This window comes from Lynx rufus, unplaced genomic scaffold (genome assembly GCF_022079265.1).
Source record: "Lynx rufus isolate CCGP_SWC_20201006 ecotype Redwood Valley unplaced genomic scaffold, mLynRuf1.p SCAF_11, whole genome shotgun sequence".
NCBI classification, from domain to species: Eukaryota; Metazoa; Chordata; class Mammalia; order Carnivora; family Felidae; genus Lynx; species Lynx rufus.
The window spans coordinates 44776884-44785539 of record NW_025814825.1 but is presented as its reverse complement, the minus strand read 5'-3'; the positions used below and the strand labels follow the sequence as shown (position 1 = coordinate 44785539).

General features: G+C 43.5%; 1 non-coding gene across 1 annotated transcript; it reads left to right on the top strand.

The window, feature by feature from the left end:
• Positions 1-1976: 1976 nt before the first annotated feature.
• On the top strand, positions 1977-2143 carry LOC124507310 (U1 spliceosomal RNA). The gene has a single exon (XR_006960974.1). It is a non-coding gene; the product is annotated as a U1 spliceosomal RNA (small nuclear RNA).
• The last annotated feature ends 6513 nt before the right edge of the window (positions 2144-8656 follow it).

Genomic DNA, 8656 nt, shown 5'->3' with positions numbered 1-8656 from the left:
ATCTTCTTGGTTTGGTTTCTCTGGAGACCTTGATGAATACAGCCATACAGCCTGAATGTGAATCCCACTCTGATTGCCAAAGCTGGTTTTAAAGTTTCAATGGACTTTCCTATAGTTATACTTGAAGCTGTTCAATTTGTGCTGCTCTCCCTAACCAATCTGGTTTTCAAAAAACAAACAAAAGATTTTGATGAGTTTTTCCTGAAAAAGGCAGTGGCAGTCATGTCGAAAGAGACCTAACTACAGGTCTTTTCTCTTCATAGTCCAGAACGTTCCTTCCCCGAGGGCTTTGTCACGGTGAATGGGGGCACATGTGACAAGTCGTATTTCTTTCATAATAGAGAGAAAACTTTAAAATGAGATTCTAGACTTTCATTAGTTTTTGTGCTGCCCTAATTTCTTTTTCTCCTTTGCTTTCACACCAGCTGCAGACTTTAATTAAACTGTGGCAAGTCTCCTAAACTTGGCGTGCTTTTCCAGAGAAAACAAGGGCACCTCCTCCCAGGGCAGATCTTTCCCTGAGCCTTCCAGCTTGCATTTATTTTCTCAACTGTCTGGATTCGTGGCTAGAAACCTTATGCGACCTCACATCTCATTTCTTCCTCCCTCTGCTCTCTTCCATTTAGTGGATTTCGCTAGAAGTTCCTGAGCTGTGTATTACTGCCATGACTGACTCAAAGTAGTATTTCATTGCTGTAATTATGGTAAATTACTACACCGGTTTATCATTTTGGTTCTTTATTTTAAAGCACCATTCACAGCCACAGGATAAAACCATCATATCTGTATTTATGGATTAAATTAATGCATCCCTTTATTATGGACAATGATAAAATGAAAGGTGAAAAGGAAGCATAATCTTATTAGGCTGTAGACAATGACAAATATGTGAGAGACCATCTCAGAATGCTCCTGGAACCCAGTGGCTGGGTACGTGGGGCTCTCTTTTCCACACCTGTTTTGTGATCATCAAACTGTGTAGCATAGGAAGCTGAAACTGACAGGAAGCTCAGCACTGCTTATGTGGTAAGGTTATTTAAATAAACCAGTATATTTTTTACTTTAAAAGGCCATTTTCTTCTTTAGAGAGAGAGAACAAGCAGGGGAAAGGGGCAGAGGGAGAGAGAGACAGTCCCAAGTAGGCTCCGTGCTCAGTGTGGAGCCTGACACAGGGCTTGATCTCATGACCCTGGGATCATGACCTGAGCCAAAATTAAGAATTGGGTACTCAATACACTGAGCCACCCAGGCGCCCCTAAGAGACCATACTTTTCTGCAAAGCTTATTTTGCAATCTGCTTCACTGGACAAACTCCTCTCTTCCACCTTTAAATAATAGCAGACAGTTTATAGGAAAATTCTACAAAACAATGATGTAAAGATACTATCAACTGAATAAATGAGGAGGTTCAGTACCTGCACAAATGGCAGGGGGAAGGAAGGAATCTAGAAGCAAAGACTGGGAAGAAAGACATGTATGTGCCCTGTGCTCAAGAGTGGTAATCCAGGGAACTGGGGCACAGGACACTACAAAATGAGAAGAAAAGGTTTCCACACCCAAACAGGTGAGATCAGAAGGTCCAGGAGAGCAAGAAGTGAAAGAAACCTGAAACCGGTCTTGTTCTAACACCTAACCAGGATTTGCCTACATTAAAGGGCATCTTTTACCAGACAATAATCTCAAGTGATCGGGCATCAGCCTATACATCTTGGTTAGACACTGGATACAAGTAATTTAATTAATAGTCCCCAAGATTCTACCATGCGTCTGGCTCTCAACTAGGCACCAGAATGGAGATATGAACAAGAGAGATACAAAGATTGTATACATGATGCTAACAGTTTAATTAGAAAGAGGCACATCAACAATCTTTAAAGAGCTGATTATATTTAGAATTGTTAGAAGTGCTATTTACCAAAAAAAGCACACGTGAGCACACACACACACACACACACACACACACACACACACAGGATATACTCACCTGACAGGGGAGATGCCATGATCACAAAGGTGGTTTTCCCAGGGCAAGTCTTATACACTGCACTCCCAATGTGCTGAGCCCTGTGATTTCCCCAAATGTGGGAAACTCGACTGTATAATTTGGAGGTGGGGTGGAGGTGGGACTGAGTTCCTGCTTTCTCATGTTTTGTTCTGGCCAGAGAAAGAGAACTTCATTTCCTGCTTTGGTGTGGGTTTTCTTTTTAAGCCTGAGCCCTTTTTGGCTCATTTTTGAAGGAAACAAATTTGTTTCAGAAGATGAAAAACAAAAACAAAATCGAACACAAGATTTTATAAAAACACATCACATGGGATGCCTAAGTGGCTCAGTTGGTTCAGTGTCTGATTCTTGATTTTGGCTCAGGCCATAATCACAGGTTCAAGCCCTGCATGGGGCTCCACAGCACAGAGCCTGCTTGGGATTCTCTCTCTTCCTCTCTCTCTGCCCCTTCCCTGTTCATGGGTGCTTTCTCCCTCCCCCATCTCAAAATAAATAAATAAAACTTCAAAAAAAAAATGAAGAAAGCACATCATAGATGGGGGTTGTTTTGGCTGGTCAGAAATCTCAAAGAAAACCCTCCTAAGTGAATTTTCAAACTTACAAATGAGTAAGGCTTTGCACAGTCTGTTCCCTCTGCCTGGAACTCCTCTTTTCCCTGAAGACGGCCAAGGACCTAAGGTGAGAGCAAGCCTGATAAAAGAGAATGGCAGTGAGCCTGAGGATAGTGATGGAGGAGGAAAGGGGACACAGGTAAGGGGTCAGGTGGCCCTTAGAAGAGTGTGACAAGGATTCACTGACCACATGAAGTTTGGACTTGATTTTCAGGACAGAGAAGCAACTTAAACATTTTAAGATGAATCACATGCTTGAATTTGCAATGTAAAAAGATGCCCTCTTTGGAGAATGGTGCCTGTAAAAGAGCAGGTTTGGGACAATTTGAAGATCATCTCAGCAACTACTTTGCATCAAGAGCCTGTTATATGACAGGCAGTGCACTCTGTGTATATTAACTCTCTTAACCTTTGTCTCCATTCTGTGTGGAGAGATTCAGGGCTGGGTTCATGGGCACGCTGCAAAAGGCCCCCCACTTAGCTCAGTCAGAAAAGTGCCTGACACCCAGAAGGGCTCTGTACTGGGGGTTTAAGGCTCTGTGGTGTCTGACTTGAAATTCCTAGTAATTTGTTCATGGATTATCTAATTTAAAATTTAATGTTATTTATTTTTGAGAGAGAGAGAGAGCATGAGTTGGAGAGGAGCAGAGAGAGAGGGAGACACAGAATCCAAAGCAGGCTCCAGGCTCTGAGCTGTCAGCACAGAGCCCGACATGGGGCTCGAACCCACGAACTATGAGATCATGACCTGAGCTGAAATCGGATGCTTAAACGACTGAGCCACCCAGGCACCCCAAGTCATGGACTGTATTTTGTAAGAGGAGTTCAATGGGAAAATGGAGCATGCACAGGGGCTAAGAGCCTCAGCTCACACAAGGTCCTGCTACCCCCAGGCTGTCTGCCTCGCTGGGTTGGGTTGTCAGCACCTTCTCCCAGCACCCTGGGCCCCACCAGACCTACCCCACTCTTTCCCGGTGGGGACACTCTCCCACCGGGCAGTGACCAAGAAGTACAGGCCTGGAAAGACTTGCACCCCCCATCATCCTTTGTCCTAAGCAGAGGCCATCCCTCCTCTGGAGCGTCAGATGGAGCTCAGGCACTTGGTGGCCACTGTCCCTGCTCACTGCCTGGGGCTGGCAGCACCGCAGGGTGTTTGGCAGGCAACCTGTCAAAGACAATCTTCTCACCTACTCCAATCCAAGTACCCAGACATAACTGAGACTTAGAACTCCCTCTATGTCTGTTTATGAAATTCTGACATATAGACAGATAAATAGATAGATAATAGATAATAGATAGATAGATGAGTTCTAAATCTCAACTATGTCTCATAAGAAAATTATGGGAGCCAATTCACATGTGAACGACCTTGGGGATCTTTCAAATGGGGATGATCGTATTAATAATAAGCATATTGAACACTTTATATGACTGACCTAAATCTAAGCTCATTGCATGCATTATTTCTATTTACTTTTATAACTAACCTTAAAATCTGTTACCTCCATTTGGCAGATAAAGGACCAAGTCCTAGATAGTTAAGTAACTTGCCTGAGAAAACACAGCTTCATTTGCAGAAATAAGATTTAATGCCAGTCTAGCTAAATTCCAGGCCACATCTCATAACCAGCTTGGGTACCAGTTCTAATCGGTCCAGCCTGCCCTTTTAACCAGTCAGGAAGACCAGAGGCAGAGAGCCTAGAAATTTTCCTACAGGTCTTACAGGGTAATAATTGGACAATCAATACTAGAACCCTGTCTGCTTCTTAATGCAAAACCCTTTGCTTTATAAATGATAACATCCCCAAGCCCTGCAGAGCCATTAACCTCAGCTTTACCTGAGAGCATTTCTGCTAACAGGCATTAAGGACCTACTTTGTCTGTGTCCACAGCTAGCAGAGGAGTGAGATGGAGCCCCTCTTCACTAGTTCACCTTGGGAGGAACAAGAACGAGAGCCGGAGTTAAACTAGCCAATGTGTGGCACTTCCCAGAGTGCTCTGGGTCCAGAACAGATCCCCTGATGAGTGGGACAGCTGGGCTCTCCAGTATACTCCAGCACTGCCCTAGCCCAGAAACTGATGGTTTTGCTTTTGTCTTTTCTCTCTTGATATGGATGAGTGTGATATAGCTTTCCCTTCAAGGGCCATGTTGAGCTGACTACACTGACAAGGAGTCTTGAACTCCCATGTCCTCATGTTGACCCTGCCTCCATGTAAACAAGCAAGAATAAACACAAAGCAAGCAAACATACAAACAAATACAAAGGGTATAGATCGGTGCTTGTGGACCTGTAATAACTTCCAAAAAATCTTCATGGATAAACTAACTCAACTAGTAATGATCATTCATTCGTACATTCATTGATTTGTTAAAAATATGTATTTATTGCCTTTCTACTAGGTACCACACCTTGTTCTGGGTGCTGACGATTGTAGCAGGGAACAGAACAGAAAATGGAATGCTCTCCTGGATCTGATATTCTGGGTAAGAGGCGACATGATAGTTAAATATATAATACGTTGAATGGTGATCAATGCTATGGAAAAAAGTAAGCAGGTAAGTGCAGAAAGGAATGCTGGGGAGCATGGCAAAGGGCTATTTGTATTTATCTATCTACCTATCTATTTATTTATTTTAGAGAGAGATAAAGAACAGGAGAGAGGGGCAGAAGGAGATAGAATCTCCACTGAGCACGGAGCCTGACACGGGGCTCAATCCCATGACCCTGGGATCATTACCTGAGCCAAACTCAAGTGTGGACCACTCAAACGACTGAGCCACCCCGGTACCCCTAGTGTTATTCTAATGGGGGATCAGAGAAAGCTTATCTCTGTTGTATTTGGGCAGAAACCTGAAAGCAGTGAGGGCTAAGCTACATACTGACTCAAGGGAAAACAATTCCAAAAAGCATTCCAGCAAGTGCAAAGCTCTGGGGTAAAAGCTCACTTGTCATGTGCAAGGAAGCCTAAGGAAGCCAGGGTGACTGGTGCAGAGTGAGCAAGTGCAGGAAGAATAAGACCACAGAGGTGATGGTAGAAGGGCAGGGACATCACCTAAAGCTTTATAGGCCAAGGCAAAGACTTTGCCTGTATCTTTTTTTTTTTAATTTTTAACATTTATTCATTTTTTGAGAGACAGAGAGACAGCATGAGCAGGAGAGGGGGATAGAGAGAGGGAGACACAGGACCTGAAGTAGGCTCCATGGTCCGAGCTGTCAGCACAGAGCCAGACCTGGGGCTCAAACCCACCAACTGCGAGATCATACCTGAGCCAGTCGGACGCTTAACCAACCAAGCCACCCAGGCACCCCTGCTGTGTCTTTGAGATGGGAAGCCACCAAAGGGTTTTGAACACAATGGTCATGTGATCTGAATAGACTCACTCTGGCCATGGTGTTGCCAGGGTGGGAATGGTGAAGACAGAAACAGGGTAGCCAGTTGAGAAATGATGGTGATGATCCACGTGAGAGCTGATGGCCCCAGTGGCACCGATAGGAGACTTGAAAAGGAGGTACGTTCAGGGTCTGTTTGAAGATAGAGCCCATAGAATTTTCTCTGAGGGTTGGCTGTGAGGAGTAGGAGGAAAAAGATGATTTCCTGAGTTTGGGCCTGAGCCATCAGCAGTGATGGGGAATAGGATGTGAGAGCTGTGTCGGACGTGTTCAGTGTGAAGTGCCTGTTAGAGATCAAAAGGAGATGTTGAGTAGACAAGGTTATTTATAGTCTGCGGTTCAGGAGGGATGTCCTGGCTAGGAATAAAAATTTGTAGTTTTTAGCATATCGATTGTATTTAAAGCTATACCACTGAATAAAACCACACAGGAAAAAATGTACTCAGAAAAAAAAAAACCTCATAATTAAAATGTGAATAACATGCTATATATATATATATATATATATAATACATTAGGATATATATTACAGGTATAATGTATATAATAGTTTATGAATCTTATAATAACTGCAAGATAGGAAGTATTCATCTCATTTCACAAATGGGAAGTGCAGGAAGGTTAAATGGCTTACCTGAATTAATTCAAGGAGCAAATGACAAAATGGGGCTCTGATTCAAGATACGACACTCCCTGAGTACAACTGCCTTGATTACCGTATGCTCTGGACACCGCAGTTTTTCCTAAGTGTAAGTTCTTTTCTTGCCCGAGGTTGGGATCTGTCTTAGGCACCAATCCCCAAGTGCAAAGCATCTGAGAGAGGGTGCTGAGGATAGTGATCATTGTTTTAACATCCTTGACCCTCTTTACAGGCACAATCTCCCTCACATTCAGCCTCCCACCTCGCCAAGTATCCAGGAGGGATCTCAAGAAAGGAGGCCACCGGAATTAAATGATTTTGTTGCAGAAGAAAAGGACCACAGAGTTTTATGCACCTCCCAAACCTGAGTGTTCCTGAAGTTTATAGCTGATGCAGAAAGGACAGGCTTGCCCTAGAGGCTGCTGTGAGCACAGGGAAGCAGGGCTGGTAGGAGAATGCATCTGACTCCCTGGGGGCTATGCCTGGGTGCAGCAGGGTGGCCACCAGCCCGCCCTCCCCAGGGGCGGCTCCCTCTGCTTCCTAACCTGGACAGCCTTATGGGATTCTTGTGTTCGGCTAATTGTAACTGCCCCTGTCTCATTCCTGAATGCACCAGTTTTTACAGTGTTCACAGCTGTTAATTAATGTAGAGCTCTCTTCCTGAACAGCCGCTGGCGTCTTTAGTGAAGTTATGGATTTTCTTTCTCAATTGCTCTAGAGTCACCCCGAGGCTATTAATTTGGGCTATTAGCCGTGGGTGATTTCAAAATCCATATTGATAATGCTGGGGCTGTGGTGGCTGCCTGCTACATGGGCTGTAAGTAAACAAGCAGTAGCCTCCTCAGTTATTTCTGCAGCAGCCAGAGTTTTCTGGGATTCTTTCTGGGAGCTAAGCTGGTCAGGTCACTGCAGTAGGAATCCTGTGCCGTGGATGACTCAGAGACAATAGCTGGCTTTCAGAATATTAAAAAATGTATCAATAGTCATAATGACAATAACAATACGTTAATATAATAAAACAATAATACTATATGGCTAATAATATTAATTTTCATTGACTAATAATTTGTTATTTATATCAATAATTTTAAGTAACAAAGATGACAGCTGTTACCATGATAATTCGCTTATTTGCAAGGGATTGCACTAAGCAATATTTTTTTTCATCAAATCTTCCTACTTCCTTTTTAAGAGTTTATTAGTACCACCATTCTGCAGATGAGAAATCTGAAGTTAGAAAGTTTATGCAAATTGTCCCAACACACATTGAGTGGCCAGAGCTCAGAGTCCCAAGTACTCTTGGGTTTAAACATTAGTCCTGCAGACTGGCCACTCCCCAAGTACTTGAAGGCACTTGTTAACACACAGATTACCATACTCCTCTCTAGACTCATTCGGTCAGGACCTCTGTGGCAGACCCCCAAAGCTACAGTAGTAACAAGGTCTCCAAACAATAATGCCCATCTGGTAACCTCTGTTTAATGACTTTTGGCCAACACATTATATAAGTGTGAGCTCTTGACCCCGACTGCTTGACTATGAATCCCAAATGCACCACTTATTTGGTCTACATCATTGACAAAGTTACTTAATCTGAACTGTGCCTCAGTTTCTTCATTTTTAAATGTTTATTTTTGAGAGAGAGAGAGAGAGAGAGAGCAAGCACACAAGCCAGGGAGGGGCAGAGAGACAGATGGAGACACAGAATCCAAAGCAGGTTCCAGGCTCTGAGCTGTCAGCACAGAGCCTAATGTGGGGCTTGAACTCACAAACTGATGGATCATGACCTGAGTCAAAGTCAGACACTTAACTGACTGAGACACCCTGGTGCCCCCCCTTTTTTTGTTTGCTTGTTTCTTTTTTAGTTTCTTTATTTTTTAAAGGAAGGATAATAATAGTACATACTTAACATATTTTTCAATACCCATGTTTTGAACATGTACTGTGTATCAGGCTGAATGTGGTCGGGAGGAGGTGAATTAACACATATGGTTTTCTGTCAGTTCCAGAC